This window comes from Solanum pennellii, chromosome 7, assembly GCF_001406875.1.
Source record: "Solanum pennellii chromosome 7, SPENNV200".
Lineage (NCBI taxonomy): Eukaryota > Viridiplantae > Streptophyta > Magnoliopsida > Solanales > Solanaceae > Solanum > Solanum pennellii.
Window position 1 is genome coordinate 18,733,825 of NC_028643.1, and position 23,919 is coordinate 18,757,743.

Genomic DNA, 23,919 nt, shown 5'->3' on the forward strand with positions numbered 1-23,919 from the left:
AGAGAGTTTATTTGATATTTGTCTTTAGATTGATGAGGGCTGGGAGTATATATATTGGGTCTTAAATCCACTTAATTAGACTCCCTTAACCCCTAAATAAACTACCTAACCCCCTAACTAATTAAATGAGACCAACTTAAATTAGGCAAAAAACTCGACCCTCACAGACAAAACCCTGATCGACGGGCCATCTGTGAGTCGAAGGTCCCTCACCCTTTGTCCTAGACTCCGTCAATGAGTTCAGAGATTGTGCAAGAAAGGGGCTTCCATGCATTGGCTAAGTGTGGGACGACGGTGGCATCGACGCCCCGTCGATACACACACGAACTATAGTCTATACCTCTACACTAAATAGATGAGTTCAGAGGTTGTGCGGGTGAATGGACCTTCTCAACCAACCTAAGTTTGGGATGACGGTGGCATCGACGCCATGTCAATCCACACAAGAGCCTTCTTATGTACTGTCGATGCACACTGCCAGGCAGTGTTGCATCAAACTACAAGGGTCCACCTCAAGGGCCCTTGGTTGGTCCTTGGGGGGTCATACCCAGACGTTTCAACCATGAAACAACTCAAAAACCTATTATCTACCTTTCCACCAATTTTTTGTTCTTTTTTGACTCATAAAAGTTAGTAAAATAGGCTAAAATACACGAACAACCCTTTGAACCAACTTCCCGGACGTCATGGATGTTCTTGGATGTTTTGGTTCTTAAACCTCCTAAATGACCTATATTCATTAAAAATTGACTTAGAAATAGTACTTAGACCTTATGACACCTATTAGGCTTTACGACAAGTCTTGGATTTTCAAGGTGTTACACCATCTGAAGACAAAACTCAATAGAATAGAATAGAGACACGACCCTTAACAACATAAACTAATATCTAAACTATTACATCATTTGAATAAGAAATTGACATAGGATATCCTTAAATCATAAGATTCCCTTTTCTTGAAATTGGGAGATCTATCCAAACCATTCACTTAGGAGACATCCTCTAGCCATCAACATCTACACTTTGTATAAAAAGATGAAGAAGAATGGTATTAGTTGAAGCATGCACTAAGTATGACAACCATGCAAAAACATGCATTTAAAGAGGACATTTAGTTAGAAACTATGCATCATGCCTTTTTAGTAAACTTCATGAACATTGGCATAATAACCACAACATAGTTCACATACATAATGTAGACATGGATGCTATTTATAACAACACATAAAAACTACTTATCACATTTTGAGGCACATTCATTACATATAACATATTACTTCTTCTTTTTACCTCAACATCATTCCTTAAGCAACCCTGAAGTGTACTTAGTACAATGTATCACCTTAAATTCACCTAAGGTAGTCTTTCATAGATATACTATATCAACACAACCACTTATATTCACAAAATCATGAGTGTAACACCTTTATTCTGCGTGTAATAGTTCTATTTATATGACAGTTATAAATTTCCTTGTGGTATAGTTATGGACTCAGTTTCATGTGCAACTAGTGACAATAGAATAGGTTTAAAGTGAACTTCAGGCATATTTTAATGTGACCTCATTAAATTGAAACCAATGGAAGTATTTAAACTTGAGATCATCAGGTGGCATTTGAGTTTAAAGTTTACACGACATTGTACATTAGTATAAGTTAATTTAAAGGTATTAAGTATAGAAATGGAATAAAATTATCACGCCCCGAGCTACCCCTGAGACGCAGACACGAGACCTAAGACCACAAGTGATCCCAAGCTAAACCTACTGGTATGATCATGAGAATACTAAAGAATATAAACTGATGCGGAAGCTAAATCATACTGAAAATGAAAATATGGGGAATACTCATATACAGATGAAATATTTGAAACCAGATGAGTTTAATACAAGAAAATATTAACTCAATGCTAAGCTGAAACTAACTATGTCTAAAACTAACCTCTAAACTGACTAGAAATGCTAGGAGAGTTCCAGCTAAGTTTAGAAAAAGTAAAACTAAAGGCTAAAATACTAAAATGAAACTCATGACCGTTGTCATCGCAGAATGAGGACTCACCACTGATTCTGCTAAAATAGAGATCGGAAGTCGATCTAAGCGTGATCGGGATGCTGTGAACCTTAACCTACATCACGAGAAGATGTAGCGGACGTATGTGTTAGTACTTGAAAGGTACTGAGCATACACTATAGAGTAAAGCTGAACCAAAACATAACAGAACAAGAACAAAAGCAAGTAAAATTTTTCTAAACATGATATACTGAATGAGGAGATAAATGAATGCCATGACCAATTTATAACATGTTGAAACTAAATAGTGAATATACTGACAAATGGTCAATGCAATAGAGTCTGACATAACAGAACAAGAACAAAAGCAAGTAAAATTTTTCTAAACATGATATACTGAATGAGGAGATAAATGAATGCCATGACCAATTTATAACATGTTGAAACTAAATAGTGAATATACTGACAAATGGTCAATGCAATAGAGTCTGACATAACAGAACAAGAACAAAAGCAAGTAAAATTTTTCTAAACATGATATACTGAATGAGGAGATAACGGAATGCCATGACCAATTTATAACATGTTGAAACTAAATAGTGAATATACTGACAAATGGTCAATGCAATAGAGTCTGACTTAACTGTGGAAGCTACTAATAACCGATAATAAAACCACATGAGCTTAATGTGGAGTCTGATGTATACGCCCTATTGAGAGGACTCAATATACCCTGCCAGAGGTATAAAGGCATGCTAGCGTGATCACTACACTGATGTCCACAGAGGGGACCTACAACCTACTTGGCTAGTAGATCTGGGACTATTTAGGTACGCTGAACCCTCGTCCAACTCTGTATTATGCTAATCCCAATGAATTAAGGGATTAAGACATTACGACTGAATTTATGTAAATACTGGATAGCTCAAAGCTGAACATGAAAACTGAGAGTGCAATAACTAATCTGATAATTATGCATTAATAACTGAGGCATGTATATTTGAAGTAACTTAAATATCTAATTTAGCATGTGTAATTCAAGAAATAAAGAAATACATAGTTAGGGTTCTGAAATTCATGAGATAAACTGAATAATAACTTTACAATATGATTTGGAATATATATCTAACTAGTTCTTGATGATCTGTTGTAACTCTACAAACCCTAGTTATTTATGATGAGAGAATCAAGAACTAACTGAAAACTAGGTACCTAATGGGTAAAAGGAACCTACAAATGAAATCCCACATACCTGGTTATGAAATCCATGGAAAAATGTTTAGATCTCGGGGCTGGAACTACTAAAACCTTGTTGCGTTCTTGACCTTTTTCTCCTTTCTTGCTTCTAATTTTCTAAGTTTTGATTTATAATTTTGACTTAGGTAAGTTCTTGTTATGTTTCAACGCTTAAACTGTCTAAAATATGATGATTTAGGGTCAAAATGATGTATCTTAAGGGTTAAACGAAGTAGAAAAAGATCAAAAGACCCCTGAGTTAATTGTTGTCGGACCAAATGATGACCTGGACTGACAGGCCGTTGTTCAGTCGACGTTCTGTCGTTTGGGTCCGTAGGTTGGGTCTGCTCGACAGGCCTTTACTAAAACGGGCATAACTTTTTATTCAAAGGTTGAATTTTAGAAAACTCGGTGGCTATTGAAAGATAATTCAATTATCTATATTTTGAAGGGTCATAGGACATCTTATGTCATACCTAAAGACCGTAGATGGAACAACGGTCCGTTCTAGTCATCCATCATTCGTGTCAGAGACTGGGTAGTAAGAGTGTCAATCCACGAACACCATCGATGGAGCGCAGTCTGATCTACGGACCGTCGACCCGTCTGTAGGTTAAGACATTCAATTTTGCTGAGCTGAATTTTGGGAGGGCTACAGTGACAATCTACGGGCCTACAGTACGGGCCGTAGATCAGACTATGGTCCATCTATGGTAACCATTGATTGGACTTTCAAGTTTTTTTTTCTGAAAAATCTGATTTTTGGTCTGTTTTGAGTACGGGGTGTTACATTATCTCCCCTTGAGAACATTTATCCTTGAATGAACACTAAACTAGCTTTTTAATAGAGGGAGAGAGCTAGAATCCCAACTACTAAAACTGAGGACTAAATTTCTGATTGAATTGAGTTCCAAGAACATGCAAATACGTTGAAAATGCAAGTACAAACTGAGAGAACATGATTCTAAGACTGAATTCACGCATGAATGACTGAAAAACTGAAGAGGAACTATAACATCAAGCTGGAGTGGAATCGGAAGGAAAGAGGAGGATATTTGTCTTTCATGGTTGCATCTGCTTCCCAAGTAGCTCCCTCTATGGACTAACTCCTCCACAAAACCTTGACTGAAACTACTTCTTTGTTTCTCAACCTTCTAACCTGACGGTCAAGAAATTGAACTAGTACATCCTCATAAGAAAGCCTATCTTTCACAACCACACTCTCTAATGGCACTACAGAGGCTGGATCACCCAAACACTTTTTGAAGTGTGAGATGTGGAAGAGTGGATGCACTGCTGCTAGTTCTGCTGGCAACTCTAACTCATATTCCACCTTGCCAGCCCTTTTCAAGATCTTGTAAGAGCCCACATATCTAGGACTGAGCTTTCCTTTCTTGCCGAACCTCATCACCCCTTTCATAGGTGATACTTTTAGGAAAACCGAATCATCAACTTGGAACTCTAGTTCCTTTCTCCTTACATCTGCATAAGATTTTTGACGACTCTGGCTGTCTTAAGTCTATTCTAATGAGTTGTACTTTCTCCATAGCATAAAGAACTTAATGTTACCCTATTAAAGCCTATTCACCTACTTCAAACAAACCAACATGAGATCTACATTTCCGCCTATACAGTACCTCATAAGGGGCCATCTAAATGTTGGAATTGTAGCTATTGTTCTAGGCAAACTCGATAAGAGGAAGGTGATCATCCTAACTACCTTTGAAATCGATATCACAAGCTCTCAAAATATCCTCTAGGATCTGAATGGTACGCTTTGCCTGTCCATCCGTCTGCGGATTAAATGTTATGCCAATGTTAACCTAAGTACCAAGACCCTTCTGAAATGACTTCCAGAAATGAGAGGTAAACTGAGGTTCTTTATCTGAGATGATAGACAAAGGAACCCATGGAACCTCACAATTTCATTAATGTAAAACTCGACATAGTCTTATGCCGAATATGTAGTCTTGACCGCCAAAAGTCGAGAAGACTTAGTCATCCTATCAATTATCACCGAAATGGAGTCATGTTGTCGGCGAGTACATGGTAACCCTCTGATGAAATCCATATTGATCACTTCATACTTCCAAGTAGGAATGTCGATCTCTTGAGTCATACCCCCTGGTGTTGATGTTCTACCTTGACTTGCTGGAAATTGGGGCACTTACTCAAAAAATCTGTTATATCCCTCTTTATGCCATTCCACCAATAGACTTCTCGAAAATCGCGGTACGTCTTAGTGGAACCTGGATGAATAGAATACTGGACTTATGGACTTCTTTAAGAATACGCTGTCTCAACTCGCTATCAGGAACACACAATCTACCCTGTTAGCTAAGTACACCATTGCCCCATTAAGAGAAAACCTCCACTCTCTTATTATGGACTGCACCCTTAAGTTCAAGCAAGATTGGATCACTATCTTGCATTTCCTTAACCTCCACTACCAAAGAAGATTCTACCCCATTCTGAACTATTACCACTGTCTGATATACTCATAAGGCGAACTCCCAACCGAGCAAGCCTGTGAACATCCTTCACTAGCTCCTTCCTTTCTTCCTCAACATGGGCTACACTACCCATAGATAATCTACTCAGAGCATCTGCTACTACATTCGCCTTACCAGGATGGTAATGCACCCTCATATGATAATCCTTAAGGAACTCAAGCCATCTCCTCTGGCGAAGTTCAACTCTTTCTGGTTAACACATACTGAAGGCTCTTGTGGTTAGTGAACACATCTACATGAACACCATACAAGTAGTGTCTCTAGATCTTGAGTGGAAACACCACTGCTACAAGCTCAAGGTCTTGAGTTGGATAGCTCTTCTCATGCACCTTAAGCTGTCTAGAAGCATAAGCTATAACCTTACATTGCCGCATCAACACGCAACGTAGGCCAACTCTGGATGGATAATAACATATCACATAACCATTTAAACCCTCTGGTAGAGTCACGATAGGAGTTGTAGTCAATCTAGTTTTCAATTCTGCTAAGCTTTTCTCACATTCATCTGACCATTGAAACATGACCATCTTCTGAGTCAACCTAGTCAATGGTGAGGCCATGGATGAAAATCCTTCCACGAACCTTCTATAATAACCTGGTATAACCAAGAAACTCTTGATATATGTTGTAGAGGTAGGTCTGGGCCATTGTTTCACTGCTTTTATCTTTTGCGAATCCACTCGGATCCCCTTGCTAGGTACAATATGACCAAGAAAAGCAATGGATTGCAATCGAAACTCACATTTGCTAAACTTAGTGAATAACTGGCGCTCTTTGAGAGTCTGCTGGACAACTCTCAAATGACTTGCATATTGTTCCTCATTCCTAGAGTAAATGAGGATATCATTAATAAAGACGATAACGAACTAGTCCAAGTACTGTTTGAACACTATGTTCATCAAATCCATGAAAGTTTCAAGAGCATTGGTTAGTCCAAATGACATAACTATGAATTCATAATGACCATACCGAGTTCTAAAGGCTGTTTTCGGAATGTCACTATCTCTAACTTTAAGCTGATGATAACCGATCTGAGGTCTATCTTTAAGAAGTGACTAGCACCCTAAATTGGTCAAACAAGTCATCAATCATGTGCATGGGATACTTATTCTTGATTGTGACCTTGTTGAACTGCCTATAGTCAATGCACATTCCGAGAGAATCATCTTTTTTCTTTACGAACAACACCGGTGCACCCCATGGTGAAATACTAGGTCTAATGAAGCCCTTATCTAGAAGTTCTTTCAACTGCGCTTTCAATTCCTTAAGCTTTGTTGGAGCCATTCTGTAAGGAGAAATAGAAATAGGTTGGGTATCAGGAAGGAGATCAATTCCAAAGTTGATTTCCCTTTCGTGAGGAACTCCGGGAAGATCTTCTGGAAACTCACTGACTACTGGAACTGACCCTAGAGTTGGGGTTTCAGAGCTAGAATCCTTAACCCAAACTAGATGATAGAAATAACCCTTAGAGATCATATTTCTGGCCTTAAGATAAGAAATGAATCGACCCATAGGCGCTAAGCTACTACCCTTCTAATCTAAGATTGGTTCGTGCGGAAACTGAAAATGTACAATCCTAATTTTACAATCGACTGAGGCATAACAGGAACACTAGATGATGAAGGGGTTGGGGCTGAAAATCTCTGCTGACTATGAGAGCGATATCTACCACATGATTTCTGCTGAGAATAGTCATAGTTCCTAGTCCTAGCCTTCTTATTATCCTTAGCCTGTTCCCTAAGCTTATCACCCTCAACCTGCTGAGCATGAGTCATAAGATATGTTCATACCCGGTAACATAGCTTCTGCACTCTGTTTTCACCAAATCTGACACTCCATAAAAGAACTCATTCATCTAAGCCTTGGAGTTAGCAACCATGTGAGCAGCATACCTAGAGAGTTGGTTAAACGTAAGCCTATACTCTTGCACTTTCATGTTACCATGCCTTAAGTTCATGAATTCCTGGGCTTTTGCTTCTCTCAACTCTATTGAGAAAAACCTGTCCAGAAAGGTCTCACTAAAGAAATCCCAAGTGATAGGAGTTGCATCAGTACCCCTATTATCCTTCCACTATGTGTACCAGATATGAGCAACATCTTTCAACTGATATGATGCCCACTCAACCCGATCACTCCCAGTTACTTGCATCACGTCAAATATCTTATTGATCTCATCCAAGCATTTTGAGGATCCTCACTGGTCTGTGATATTAAGAACTCAGGAGAATTCATTCTAACAAAGTCACGGACCTTGGTTGCTGTTGATCCACCATTTCCATTCTCATGAGCTTAAACCCGTTGATTGTTTTGGTTAGCGACACTTTGAGCCAATCTTGAATTAAGCATTTGAGACTTCCTGATCTAGGACTGGAGGAGCTACGTTTGCATTCCAGGCATTCTCATTCCTAGAGTTAGCTCTATGAAGAGGCATGATCTAAAACGTAGAATGTCAAATTAGAATGAAATGAGATCATACCTTACGCACGATAAGAGTAAAAACAAAGTGAATTTTTCCTAAAAACACTTCATAGCCTCCCTCTCATTAGATGTGGTGCGCATCACATCCGTGAAAAGGACTCTACTTAGTGCGGCTTTTAATACATCCTAGGACACTTAAACCTAGTGTTGTGATACCAAGTTTGTCACGCCCCAAGCAACACCCGAGACGCGGACACGGGGACCTTAGACCACAAGTGATACCAAGTTAACCCTACTGGCATGATCATGAGCATACTTAAGAATATAAACTGATGTGGAAGCAAAATCATACTTATTCAAATGAAAAGATGGGGAATACCCATATACTATATCTAAAATAAATGAAAACACATGAGTTTAATATAAGAAAATATTAATTCAACGCTAAGCTGAAACTAATTATGTCTGAAAAATAGCCTCTAAACTTACTAGAAATGCTGGGACAGGCCCCAGCTAAGTCAAGAAAAATTGAAACAAAAGACTAAAATACTAAAATTAAAGTCACGACTATTGTCCTTGGAGAGTAAGGACTCACCACTGATTTTACTAAACTGGAGATATGAAATCGATCTAATCGTGATCTGGATGCTGTGAACTTGAACCTACATCACGAGAAGATGTAGCACACATATCCGAAAGTATTTGAAAGGTACTGAGCATGCATGATAGAGTAAATTTGAAAGAAATTATAACTGAACAAGAACAAAGGCAAGTAAAAATTTTCTGAACATGATATACTGAATCTTGAGTAAATGAATGCAATGACCAATCTATAATATGCTGAAACTGAATACTGAATATACTGAGAAATGGTCAATGCAATAGATACTGACTGAACTGTGGGAGCTACTAATAACCGATAATAAAACTACATGAGCTTAACGTGGAGTCGGATGTATACGCCCCATCAAGAGGACACAATATACCCATGCCAGAGGTATAAAGATATGCTGCATTATAACTAAACTGATGCCCACAGAGGGGACTTACAACCTACTTGGATAGTAGTCTGGACTATTTAGGTACGATGAACTCTAGACCAACTCGGTATTATTCTACTCCCAATGAATTAAGTGATTAAGACATTATGACTGAAATTTTGTAAATACTGGATAACTCAAAACAAAGCATGAAAACTCAGAGTGCAATAATTAATCTGATAATTACGCATTAATAACTGAGGCATGTATATCTAAAGTAATTGAAATATCTAACCTAGCATATGTAATTCAAGAACTAAAGAAATACATACCTACGGTTCTAAAATTCATGCAATAAATTGAATAATAACTTTACAATTTTTTTTTGGAACATATATCTAACTAATTCTTGAGGATCTGCTGTAATTCTACAAACCCTAGGTCTATTCATAACGAGAGAATCAAGAACGGACTGAAAACTAGGGGCCTAATAGGTGAAATAAACCCACAAGTGAAATCCTACATACTTGGTCATTAAATCCACGGAGAAATATTTAGATTTCGGGGCTGGAACTGCTGAAACCTTGATGCGTCCTTGAACTAGGGTTCTTTGACCTTTTTTTCCTTTCTTACTTCTAATTTTCTAAGTTTTGATTTATGATTTTGAATTAGTTAAGTTTTGTTATGTTTCTAGGCTTAAACTAACTAAAATATAATGATTTAGAGTTAAAATGATGTATCTTATGGGTTAAAAACAGTAAAAAAATTCAAAAGACCTCTGAGTTAATTGTTGTCGGACCAAACGACGACCTGTACAGAAGGGCCATCGTTCAGTCCATGGTCTGTCGTTTTGGTCCATAGGTTGGGTCTGCTCGACAGACGTTTACCAAAACGGGCATAACTTTTTACTCGGAGGTTGGATTTTAACAAACTCTATGGCTATGGAAATATAATTCAAATATCTATCTTTTGATAGATCATAGGACATCTAACTCATTTTGTGCTAAGAGTTATGATCATTTGAAGTTGCCCCAACAATATTTTCCCCCTTACGGACTGCTAACTCTCACCTACGGTTATACATACGGACTGTAGATCGAATGACGGTCCGTGCTGGTCATCCGTTATTCGTGTCAGAGGCTGGGTAGTAAGAGTCTCAATCCACACATAAAATCGACGGACTACAGATCATCGGTCCGTCCGTGGGTCGAGACTTAGTCGATTTTGCTGAGCTAAATTTTTGGAGGGATGCAGTGACAATCTACGGACCTGCAGTACGGGCCGTAGATCAGACTATGGTCTATCGATGGTAACCGTCGATTAGACCTGCAATTATTTTCTGAAAAATAGATTTTTGGTATGTTTTGAGTACGGGGTGTTACAAAAAATATTGAGATGTTTCCTTGAATACACTTAAGATAATTGGTAATGCAGCTACTTAGAATTAGTGGACTACATTTTGAGTGAAAAAAGGCAAGAAGTTAAGGATACACCTGCTTGCTTAAAATAAAAGACCATATTATTTCCCAATTTATTAAAGGGAAAACGTCCAAAATGGAGCCTCTAAAGCATCAAGCTTGTCATATCTCCTTTCATATCACTTATTCTCCAGAAAATTACTCCTATGGAAAGCCATGGAAGCTCCAAGAGTTCTGGTCTATAGATTTACCATTGAAATCTCAAGCAAACCTATTGTTTCAAAAGTACAAGCTGGTAGAACATCTCCCATATTAATGAATGCAAGTGAATAATCTAATTTAACATCAAGGTAAGTGAGAGAGGACAACCTAAACCTTGAAGAATCCAAGTCTTTCAAAGTGAGGTTTCTGTCTAGCAAGGTAATTTGTGGAAATTTTTATCCCTCTCTTGTTCTAGCATTATTTGTAAAAGTTTGTATGTGTTAATGAACTGAGGAGTGTTACCTCTATATGGTGTGAGCTTGGTGAATGTTCAGGAAGAAGGTGCTTGTAGGGACAGACATGGAGTGAAGTCCCCTTAAATTTTTTATTGTGAACTTGTTTTGAGAATCTAAATGTTAGTTAGAACTTACGGGATGTTGATTGGATGGCATGAGTTCATATTTCTATATCAACATTGTGTGGCTTATGGACTGTCTTGTGTATCCTAAAATAAGGGGGTGGATCGATATGTGCAGACAAGTCATCCGAACTGGTTAGAGGATTGAACATTGAAAAATGTAGATACATGACGCTTAATTGAGTAGTGTTGCATGAGCTTACTTCCTGCTAGCCCTTTGTATAGTGTTTTCCAAACATGTGAACCCCAAGGAGTTACGGAAGACCTTATGAGAAGGTTTTATAGTATAAGAATAAAATTAGAGGAGAATAGGTGGGAAGAACACCCTTGATGATATCAATTATAGATTTAATGCCAAATACTATTTTGTATTGATCAAGTAGCCCAAATTTGTTGATTAATTACTAATGCTAGTTTTATTATTTACTCCATTGTAGATAAATAATTTGAGAGGAAGACGGTTACCTCATTGTAATATCCAAAGTTGTGCAGCAACGTATGTAAGGATATTTGATTTCCTATTTCTTTGGCATGAATCCAAAACTTGCATTAGAAAAAGTAAGAATTCTATCTGCCCTTGGTAGTGACTGATCCATAGTTACAGTTCGTACTCCTTAGAGCAATAAAGTGAGCACTCTAATATGAGTTTGTTACTAAATGTGCATGTTTACTCTACCAAGTGTTAGCATGCGAGAGTAACTTTCCCATGGGTCTTTTGGACCTTTTCAACTTCGTTTGAACCCTAAGTTACATTGTTTTGACCCTAAATCATCATAATTTAGTCAATTTAAACCTAGAAACATAACTAAAACATATCTAAGTCAAATCATTAAATCAAAACATAGAAAATTAGAAGCAAGAGAGGAGAAAAAGCTCAAGAACCCTAGTTTAAGAACGCAACAAGCTCCAGCAATTCCAGACCCGAAAACTAAGTATTTTTCCGTGGATTTCATCACCAAGTATGTGGGATTTCACTAGTGGGTTCCTTTCACCCATTGGGCCCCTTGTTTTTAGTCAGATTATTTATTCTCATATCATGGTTAGATCTAGGGTTATTAGAACTTCAACAGAACTTCATGAATTTATAAAATATATGTTCCAAGTTGGATTATCATGTTATTATTCAGAGTATCGCATGAATTTCAGATCATGTTAAAATATACAAACTTCACTAGCTTTGTATTTCTCTAGTTCTTAAATTACAGATGCTAGATCAGATATTTCAGACACTTCAGATATACATGCCTCAGTTATAAATGCAAATTACTAATTTAATTGTTGCATTCTCAATTTGCATGTTCAGTTTCGAGCTATCCAGTATTTATAAAAACTCAGTCATAATCGGTAAAATTTACAGAATTCATTGGGAGTAGCATAATACCGAGTTGGACTAAGGTTTAGCGTACCCAATAGTCCCAGAACTACTAGCCAAGTAGGTTGTAAGTCCCCTCTGTGGGCAATTAGTTTGGTGATCATGCCAGCATGCCATAATACCTTTGGCAGGGTATATTGGGTCCTCTCGATGGGGCGTATACATCGGACTCCACATTTAGCTCATGTGGTTTTATTATCGGTTATTAGTAGCTCCCAAAGATCAGTCAGACTCTCTGCATTGACCATTTATCAGTATATTCAGTATTCAGTTTCAGTATGTTATAAATTGATCATTGCATTAAGTTAGCTAAGAATTCAGTTTATCATGTCAGTTTATGTTTTATTTCAGCTTTATTATATCCTACATGCTCAGTACCTTTCAAATACTAATGCATACTGCGCTGCATCTTCTCGTGATATAGGTACAAGTTCTCAAGCATCCAGATCATGTACAGATCGATTTTTCGATCTCCAGTTCAGCAGATTCAGTGGCGAGTCCTCATTCTCCGAGGACAACAGTCATGAGTGTCATTTCAGTATTTAGTCTTTTAGTTTCAGTTTTTGCTAGATTTAGTTGGGGCTTGTCCCAATATTTCTAGTCCAGTTTAAAGGCTAATTTCAAACATAGTTAGATTCAGCTTAGTATTGAGTTAATATTTCCTTTATATTAAACTCATAGTTTTCAAATATCTCAGTTATAGAATATGGGTGTCCCCCATCTGTTCAGATTTAATTATGATTTTGCTTCCGCATCAACTTATTATCTTTAGTATTGAGCATGATCATGCCAGCAGGGTTAGCTTGGGATCACTTGTGGTCCTAGGTTCCGTGTCCGGGTCTCGAGAATAGCTCGGGGCGTCATAGATTTATTTAAAGTCATTGTAATATTATTTTTAAAAAAATTAATATAAATATATACTATTTAATTTTATCGACTTCCGGTTATCTGTATTATAATATTTTTTAGTTTTTTATTTTACACAAAACTATCCACCGGAAGGCGATCTAAATAATATTAAATCAAAATATATCTAAATTTTGTTTTGTATATTTAATTGAGAAAAATAAAATATGGTTATTTATTTGTTCTATTTAATACGGACATCAAGAGGTTTATTTTCATTGTTATTCATTTTTTCGCGAAAAATCCGACCTTTTGAGGTCGAAATTTTTCCTGCTTTATTTTGCATAAAAATCGACTAGTTGTAGTCAATTTTCTAAAGTTTTTGTAAGTTTTTATTCTTTTTAACAATATTGACCTCCGGAGGTCAGAAATTACTGACCTCTATTTGAGGTCAATAATTTAGATTGGTATTCATTGTTTTTTTAGTAGTGTACTAAGGAAAAGATAGCATTTTTTACATAAAAAAATTCTTGATTTTGTAGGAGTTAGGGGTTACAAGAGTTTTTTTTAGGTTTAGTGTTTTCAGGGTTTAGCATTTCGTAGGGTTTAGGGTTTCTTCGTATTTCATAAGGCTTGGGGTTTAGTGTTTTATAGGTTTTAGGGTTTAAGGTTTATGATTTAGGGTTTCCTAGGGTTTTCAAATTTCTTAGGTTTAGGTTTTTAAAAAAAATTTAAGGTTATTTTAGGGTCACTCACAATCCTAGGTTTTCGTGTTACGTCAAGGGGGTAACCTCGAAGCGTGACAAAACTATGCCTAAATAAAAGCCTCTAACTGACTAGAAATGTTGGGACGTACCCCTATCTAACTATAGAAAAACTAAAACTAAAATGGAAGACTGAATATATAAACCTTTCAATCGTCCTCGAAGAACAAGGACTCACCACTGATATTGCTCATTACAGATCGAGAACCTATCTCCACGTGATCTGAATAATGAGGACCTGAACCTACATCACGATAAGATGTAGCGTAGAATATTCTTAGTTATTTTTAGGGTTTAGGTTTTCATAGGATTTAGGTTTTTATTAAAATGATTTTTAGGGTATTTAGTACGGTGGTCGGGCTTAGTATTTTCTATGTTTTTTAGGTTTAAGGCTTTTAGAGGTTCTAGAAAGTTTTTTGCAGAGTTTTGAAAGGTTTATAGAGTTTAGGGTATAGGGTATTAGGGTTTCTAACATATAATGTTGCTTTGGGTTTAGGATTTAGGATCTTAGGTTATATAGGGTATTAGGGTTTGTTAGAGCGTAGGGTTTTTATAAGGGTTTAAGGTTTATAGTTTCTTAGGATATACGGTTTACTCTTTCTTCCAGTTTCTTAACGTATGTTAAGGTTTATGACAAAGAGTTTAAGGTTTAAAGATTTTTTTTTTGAGTTTTTTTTATGGTTCATAAAGACTTATGATTTTCTTAAGGGTTTTCAGGTTTAGGGTTTTAAAGATTTTTAGGTGTTTGAAGAGTTTTTGCTAGTGCTTCTTTATGTTTAGGGTTAATGCCAAAGGTTTATGGTTTAGGCTCTAAGGTATATGGTTTAAGGTTCTAGGTTTTAAGTTAAGAGTTTTTTAGGGTTTATGCTTTTTTATGTTTATAATTTTTATGAGTAGAGTTTTTTTAATGTTTTAGGGGTTAGGGTTTTACATAGTTTTAGGGGTTTTAAAGGATTTAGGGTTAAATGTTTCATATGGTTTGGGGATTAGGGTTTAGCTCAATGGCTTAGAGCTAAGGATTTAGAATTTCTTAGGGTATAGTATTTAGCATTTAGGATTTCTTAGTGTTTGGTTTATTTAACGGTTTTTAGGGTATAGGGTTCTGTCTTAAGATTTTCTAGGATTTTTTGGTTCAGGATTTTAAAAGGTTTTTATTTTTTTTCTAATTAAGAAGACTTTCTAAGAGCTTAGGGTTTTTACAGGTTTTCAGGTTTTCAAAAGTTTAGGATTAAGGTTTTTAAAATGTTTTTAGGTTTTGTTTTGGTCATTTCTAAGTTTTAGGGTTTCTTAGGGTTTAGGATTTCTTTGGGTATAGAGTTCAACATCTGGGGTTTAAGGTCTAGGTTTTCTATTTAAAAGTTTTTATCTTTGAAGGTTTAGGGCTTAAGCTTTTGTAAAAAAATTTAGGTTGAGAGTTTTTTTACGTTTAGGGTTTACGGTTTTCAAGATTTTTATGATTTTTTATGACTTTGGGGTTCATGGGGTTCGGTTTCTTTGGGTTTATAGGAGCTTAAGTTTTTGTAAGATTTTTCTAGGTTAAGAGGTTTTTTTTATTTAGGTTTTTTAAAGATTTTTTAGGATCATTACTGTTTTTACGAGTTAGGAGTTCTTAGGGCTTAAGGATTAGGATTTTATATTAATGATTTTTGTTAGGGTTTGTTTTAAGGGTTCTTTGTTTGGGTTTTGAAGGTTTTTATCGGGTTTTTGTGTTTGATTTTTCTTAGGATATGGGGTTTCTTAGGGTTTAAAGTTGGAAGTTTATCCTGAAGGTTTGACATTTAAGGTCTCCTAAGTTTTTTTTAGGGTCTTTTAGGTTGTAGGATTAAGGGATTAGGTTTGATATGTTTAAGATTATTTAGAGGTTCTTAAGGTTTAGAGATTTTAAAGTTTTCTTTTGTTGTTCTTAGGTTTTAGAGTATCATAGAGTTTACAATTTTAAAAATATTATTTTTAGGATAAATTATGGTGTAGGGCTTAATATTTATTAGGTTATATAAGGTTAAGGTTTTAGGGTTTGTAAAAGGTTTTTTTCTAGACTTTTTGAAGGTTTCATAGGGTTAGGGTATTAGAGTTTTTTAGGTATAAGGTTTCTTATGGTATATATTTTAGGATCTTAGGTTTTAGGGTATTAGGGTTTATAAGGGTTTAAGGTTAAGAGATTTTTTTAGGATTTACGATTTAGTGTTTCTTCTTGTTTCTTAGCGTATGTCAGGTTTCTTGGTTGCTTCAGGGTTTAGAAAGATTTTAGGGGTTTAATGATTTTTTTAAAGGTTTCTTTATGTTTAGAGTTAAGGACAAAGGTTTAATGTTTAGTAGGTATATCGAGTTTTAGGTAAGAGTTTTTTTGAGGATTTATGGTCTTTTTTAGGTTTATCATTTTTATGATTAAGGTTTTTAAATGTTTTAAGGGTCTCTTAGGTCTTTTTGAGATTTTGGATTTCTTATGATTTAGGGTTACGTAGGATTTAATGTTTAGGATGTTGGTTGTAAAGAGATCTATTGTATGTTTTGTGGTATTATAGTTTTAGGGGTATTAAAGGTAGGCTTAGGGTATTAAAGAGATTTATTGTGTGTTTTGTGGTATTAAAGGGTTTTAGGGTTGCATTATGGTTAAGAGTTGAGGATTTAGAGTTTCTTAAGATATAAGATTTTCTGTTTTGGATTTCTTAGAGTTAGGGCATGCTTAAGATTTTCAAAGTTTTTTTTAGGTTTAGAGGAATTTTTTGATATAGGTTTTAGAGGGTTTTTAGGATTTTTATAGTTTTTTACAATTTAAGGTTTAGGGTTTTTAAAGGGGTTTTACACGGTTTAGGGTTTTACACTTGGCTTTTTAAATGTTGATAGTTTTTTTTTAATTCTTAAGAGTTAGAAACCCTAAGGTTTATGGTGAAGGGTTTTAGGGTTTGTTAGGTATAGATTTTAGCATTTAGGATTCTTAGAATCTAGGTTTTACGTTTTGGTTTTTTATTTAAGTGTTTTAAAGATTTAAAGTTTAGGGCTTAAGTTTGTTTTAGAATGTTTTTTCAAGATTTTACAATTTTTTTACGTTTAGGGGTTCTTAGGGAAGGTTTCTTTGGGTTTAGGGCTTACGATTTTAGATTTAGGATTTTTTAGGGGTTAGGGGTTTTAAATGTGTTTTTAGGGTTTAGGATTTTTTTGGGTAAAGTTTCTTGGTATTTCATAAGGCTTGGGGTTTATCGTTTTTTCCCGAAGGAATAGGGTTTAAAGTGTTTCTTAGGTTTTAGCCTTTATCATTTAAGGATTTTAGAGGTTTTTGATTTCTTAGGTTTTGGCTTTTAAAAGTTTTTAAAATTAAATTGAGGTCACTTGTAATCCTAGATCCCTTGTTACATCAATGAGGTAACCTCGGAGCGCGACAAAAACTATTTCCAAATAAAAAGTCTCTAACTACTAGAGATGCTGGGACATGCCCCCAGCTAACTCTATCAAAACTAAAACTAAAATGGAAAACTGAATATAAAATATGTCAATCGTCCTCGAAGAATGAGGACTTACCACTGATATTGTTGAATACAAATGGGGAGCTGATCTCCAAGAGATTTGAATGTTGAGGACCTGACCTACATCAGGAAAAGAAGTAGCGTAGAGTGTGTGTTAGTACTTGAAAGGTACTGAGCATGCATGATAGGATAAAGTTGAACAAATATGTATAACTCAACACAAAGCATATTGAACAATGATAAAATGCGAACATGATGTATAAAGGTTTAAGAATTTGGTCAAGGGTTTTTAGGTTAGGATTCAAAGCTTCAGTTTTCCTAAGATTTTTTTAGGTTAAGAGCTTTTTTTTATTCTAGGATTTTAAAATATTTTTTAAGATCATTATTATTTTTACGGTTTAGAGGTTTTTAGGGCTTAGGGTTTTAGATTAAGGAATTTTTAGTTTTAGGATTTTTTAAAGGTTGTAAGGGTTTTTTAGTGTTAAGTTTTTCCTAGGATTTAGGGTTTCAAAAGGCTTAGGGTTGAGAGTTAGCATTTAAAATTTCCTAGGCTTATTTTGGGTCTTTTATGGTGTAGGGTTTAGGGTTTTCTAGGGTTTCGGGTTTTAGGTTTAATATTTTTTAAGGATTTTTTAGGTTAAGAGTTTATGAAGTTCTTTTTTGTTGTTTTTAGGGTTGTATTTAGGGTTTGCTTAGGATAAGGTTTTGGTTTTAAAGAGTAATAGATCAGGGTTAAGAGTTTGGGTTTCTTAGGTTATAATGTTTTTTTATGGTTTTTAAGGGTTTAGGTTTTGTTAGTGATTTTTAGGGTTTAGTGTTGTTTAAAATTATCTTTTGGATAAATTATGGTGTAGGGCTTAGTATTTTTAAGTTTTTTTTAGGATTTAGGGTTTAGGATCTTAGGTTTTAGGGTATTAGCATTTACGATTTAGTGTTTCTTGAGTTTCTTAGCTTATGTTAGGGTTTCTTGGTTAAAGGTTCATGGCTTAGAACTTTAGGTTTATAGATTTTTTTTTACCTTTTTCAGGGTTTATGATTTTTATAATTGTGTTTTAAATATTTTTGGGGTTGCTTAGATCTTTTTAAGATTTTAGATTTCTAAAGATTTACGGTACTTAGGATTTAGGGCATAGGATTTTATGTTTAGGGTTTTCTTTAAGGGCTTAGGATTTTAAATGGATTTATTGTGTTTTTTGGGGTATTATATTTCTATTGATTTAATAGGGTTTTAGGATCTAGATTTTTTTAGTGTTTCATAAGGTGTGGCGTTTAGGATTTAACCTTATAGTTTTTAGTAAAGGATCTATAGTTTCTTAAGGTATAGGATTTAACATTTAAGATTTCTCAGGGTTTGGTTTTTTAAGGGTTTTTAGGGTTGAAGATTTCTAAGGTTTTTCAACGTTTAGAGGAATCTTTACGTTTAGGGTAGGATTTTTATGGTTTTTTTATGATGAAAGGGTTCTTAGAGATTTGAATTTTTATAGGGTTTTTAAACATTTACAGTTTGAGGTTTTTATTTTATTTTTTAAGGTTTTTTATTCTTGAGCTTTAGGGTTTCCTTTGTTTAGCCTTCAGGATTAGGGTGAAGGGTTTAAGGTTTCTTAGGATTTAGAATTTTAGGTCTAGGTTTTTTTATTAAGGGTTTCTTAAGGTTCATGGTTTAGGACTTATGTTTTTGTAGAATTTTTCTGGTTTAAAGTTTTTTTAGGTTCAGGTTTTCGAAGGTTTTCACAAATTTTTACGATTAAAGGGTTCTTAGGGTTTAAGGTTTAGGATTTTATTAGATTTAGGATTTTTTTTAGGGGGTAGGGTTTTAAGAGTTTTTTAGATTTGGTGTTTTTAAAGGCTTTTTTAGGGTTTTTAACTTCTTAGGGTTTAGGGTTTTTCCGTAAGGTGTAGGGTTTCATAGGGGTTTAGATTTCTTAGGTAAGGTTTTAAAGATTTTTTAAGGTGTTGATCTATCTATTATGCTTTTATGATTTGCCAACTCTCAAGGTAACCTCGGGGCGTGACAAAAACTATGTCTCAATAAAATCCTCGAACTGACTAGAGATGTTGGGACACATGCCCCCAACTAACTCTAAAAAAACTGAAACTTAAATGGAAGATTGACTATAAAACATACATGTCAATCGTTCTCAAAGAATGAGGACTCACCACAGTATTGCTTAATACGGATCGAGAATCGATCTCCACGTGATCTGAATGTTGAGCACCTGGACCTACATCACGAGAAGATGTAGCGTAGAGTATGTGTCAGTATTTGAGAGGTACTGTACAATGCATATTGTACAATTGATATAATCTTGAACATCAATAGTTCTAAAGTTTTTGGAAGTCACTACAACGACAATCACAATTCTACAACAACTAGCTGGTGAATTAGCTGCATTGAGAAGCTACAAGGAAGGAATTATAAAATAATGGATCAAGAATGTGTAAGGCACAAATTAATTACCTTGCTCAAATATGCTAGCATTTAAATCAACACCAATTATTGTTGAAGCACCAACAATTCTTGCTCCTTCTGCAGCCTTACCAAATGAGATAATATCATTAGGAAGATTAACAGATATATGGATAAAAAAACAGAACAAGAAAGTTATTTGCCATTTGAAGAATACTAATAGCTTACCTATGACCCCAGTCAAAAATTTAGCCACACTTGAACCTTTTGTTGGTTTAGCAACATTTAAAGTTGCTCCAAGGCTTTCAAAAATATCTGCAAATGGATGAAAACGTCCTATAATAAGCTTGTGCAAACCATCTCAATAGATATAACAAAAAAAACTCAACAGCAAAGTAAAATCTTATTAAAATCTATTAAAGAAGAATTGAAGCAAGCAAGCACAACAAAGCTTCTGATGGTTTCATTCCTTGAATAGGAAGGAAGCAAGTCACCTTCAAAGAACAAGATTATCAGTAGTGACTTATTTTTTTGGGAACTGATAAGGTAAAGTGACTTTTCAATGAGGAATGAGTAATTCTTACGGAATAATCACAATAGGCCTTTAATTGTAGTGTGGCTCCAAAAGCGATCAAAATGCTACACGATTGCCATTCCCATATACTTGGGAAGTCATTGGTTGAAAAGGGACATCAAATGGAGAAGGCAAGCTAGAAGATTTGACCATTCCACAATATTGATATATTTTTAGATCTTAAAAAAAACTAGATTCATTAATTATTAGCAAGTGAAAGATCGATCTCTTGGCACCAATACTCTAATACTGTTGGAAGATTTGTAATGGAGCATGGTTGAGACCAATGTGGAAATACGAATGCGAGATCCACAATCTTTGGAAACGGAAGACCGCATGCCTTATTGAACAAATACACAAAAAGAAGTATATTTAAAATTCTCCTAATTTTTTCTTAGAAGTTCCTATATTCTCTTAGTTGAAAACATAATACACCTAACCTTAGGAACTGCATCAGTAGCAACCAACTTTTCAACAACAATGATTACCAATTTGCTTAGGTGAAGGGTAGTTTTGGCCCTTCTCTGTTAACAGTTAAACTTAACCATAGAGATTTAATGGAAATCTAACGAGAAAATATAGATCAAGACTACATGGCATCTCAATTCTAATTCAAGTTTCTTCAATAAATAAATGTGCTATAATAAGAAGCATGATACCAAAAATTAATTGTCTAGATGCAGGCTTTTCTACGGTTTAAATATAATTCTATTAGAGCCATACAATATTCCTCCATACAACAGTAACATTTGAGCTACAACTGCCACGCATTGAAAGAAAACAATGAATAGAAGAGCAAAAACCACCTGAAATATGTTGTTAGCATTAGCAAAGTTTCCAGAACTTTTGAAGAATGGATTCATCTGGAGTGTACCCAAAAAGCTCTGTGGATGCAAGCGTTGCTTTCCTGAAACAACCAACATTGTTCTATTGTTCTGAAAAAACAACACAAAGCTAGACCAAGAAAAACAACAAACTCAATTAACCAAAAGAGAATAAAAGGCACTGACAGGAGACATGTTAGAAGAATAAAATCTAATAATCTAAACAAGTAAATTATAGCAGTTGTGTATTGGGAAGACTACGAAAAAGAATTACTCAAACTACAATGTACCCACCTCGTCATCAATACTTCTGAAGTTTTTGAGAATCTCTGCAAGATCTTTATGCAAGCTTTCAATGGGTATTTTCCTTGACAATTGAAGTTCATACAACCTGTTCAAGTCAACAAGCAGTGAGTATTCATCATCACCATCACCATCACCATCCTTTAACGACGACAATTTGACCAAGCTGCATCAATAAAACAATCACCTTTAATTTGTTAACGGCACATACATCAACTTCTATTATAGAAGATTTAAGTTTGATAATGAGCTCATCTTCAATCCCCTTTGATTTGTTAGGGACCGAGTCCTGTAATTCCCCACGACTCTCAGTAGCACAGAAGTTCAATTCTTTTATACAAGATTCTACGAGCTTCCTTCTCACCATTTTGAAAAAATGCCTCTTTCACCAGAAAGACAGAAGATTTAAAATCCTGGAAAAGCAAAAGAAAGCAGCTTTTAGTTACCAGTTCAAAATAAATTATTTCATATGGGTCGAAAGTGAATATGATATCACATTCATTTTTATTGAAGTCATATATTAAATCAAAAAAAAATGGTGTTGTTTCACTTGATTTACGCTAAAACCAAAGTAAAGTAACCTTATTATGAAAAAAATTACTACAACTTGGAGAAGATTTAACATGGTCTCTCATTGGTGTTCTTGACTTCCTTTAAAATTCAATTTGGTAATTTTATTTATCCAGAGGTGAAAACCAACTCTTCAAGCATAGGGTAACTATCATATCATAAAACCAACTCTTCAAGCATAGGGTAACTACCATATCATATATTTATATAAAAGAGAACCCTAGGTCAGCCTACGTGGCGCCACCACAATCAAGAATTCCTTTTTAAATTATTTATTTCAAAAACTAGCCTTCCTTTTTCATGAAAAGATAGGGACTTTGATGAAAAATTATCTTTAATGAAGAGTTATGACTTTTATGAAAAGTTGTGACTTTATGAAGAGTTGCGACTATTATCAAAAGTTGTGAGTTTTATGAAAAGTTGCGACTTTAATGAAGAGTTGCGACTTTATGAAAAGTTGCGACTTTTATGAAAGATTGTGAAGTTTCCTATGGGTTGTAACTTTTCCAAATAGTTATAATCTTTCTGATAAGGCACAATAAAGTTTTGTTCACAATACCCTAAGTTGTCTATAAATAGTTGAATTTTCTCTCATTTTTAAACAAAAAAAAATCTGATCTTCTTCTTCTACTTTCGAAAAATTTAATATTCGTGTTGACTGACTTAATAACACCACAAATTTTGTATCATAGGTTGGTGAATAACATTGTTCCATCTTGAGAGGATATAATGCTTTAAACCTCTGGTATTGAAGGGGAACAATTTTCTTAAAGGAAAGTTGTGCATTCAGTATCAATTTTTTTCTTTCTATTGCATTCTGTTTCTACATATCTTGGTATTTTTTTTTACACTCATTAATTTATTCTTACGATATTAATTGTTGTTTTTGAGTACATGTTTTAAACTCCTGCAAAGTTATTGTCTCCGGTTATATTGAACATATAACACATATATTACATATATTCATTGTGCAGAATATAATTTATTATACTCAGTTCCAAGAATTCATGTATTGATATTTTATATTAAATTCAATAACTTAAAAGTACCATATATAATATTATATATTATCTATTTTTAAATAGATTAAAATTTCTCACTTATCAATTGAAGAAATTCATTATGCAAGTTCAAAAGTTTTAATTGTTTTCATGTTCAAGCGTAATTTCTTTTTTGAATATGTTAACAATCTTTTGAATTTTCTCCTAAGACGTATATCAAAAATGTGTAATCTATGCAACTTAAATGTTTCTTTTTTATTGTGAAATGCCTTTGTATATATATTCATATTTACTTCTTTATATTTCTTTTAATGTTGATTACAGAATCAATGATTTATTATTTCGACAATATTTCATTCATTAGAGGTTCTTGAGTTATGTGATAATGAAAAATAATCAAATTCATGTTGAAATATTCCTAATATTTTCTAAGAACCTATTTTTACATTATAATTAATGTATGAATAATTAGAAAAAAAATATTTGCAAGTTTAATGTAATTAGTATTTATAAACGCGCAGACTTCGGGCAAATTACCTAGTTCTTCCTATAGTTTGAAATAATTATATATTTTTTATTAAATAATAATTTCATATTAGATACA

General features: G+C 34.5%; 1 long non-coding RNA gene across 6 annotated transcripts in view; it reads right to left on the minus strand.

Annotated features, from left to right (window-relative positions):
• Nucleotides 1-905: 905 nt before the first annotated feature.
• The window catches only part of LOC107024675, a 28,473-nt gene continuing 5,459 nt past the window's right edge, over nt 906-23,919 (minus strand). The window contains exons 6-14 of one of the 6 annotated variants that reach the window (XR_003579305.1): nt 21,932-22,157; nt 21,736-21,832; nt 21,424-21,571; nt 20,272-20,358; nt 20,095-20,170; nt 19,794-19,858; nt 17,692-17,751; nt 2,058-2,124; nt 906-1,016 (exon numbers count right to left, since the gene is read on the minus strand). This is a non-coding gene — a long non-coding RNA (uncharacterized LOC107024675). Of the gene's footprint in view, nt 1,017-2,057; nt 2,125-12,749; nt 12,801-17,582; nt 17,757-19,793; nt 19,859-20,094; nt 20,171-20,271; nt 20,359-21,423; nt 21,572-21,735; nt 21,833-21,931; nt 22,158-23,919 lie in introns of those variants that run through there. The other 5 variants (XR_003579303.1, XR_003579302.1, XR_003579306.1 and 2 more) reach the window with 5 other exon arrangements.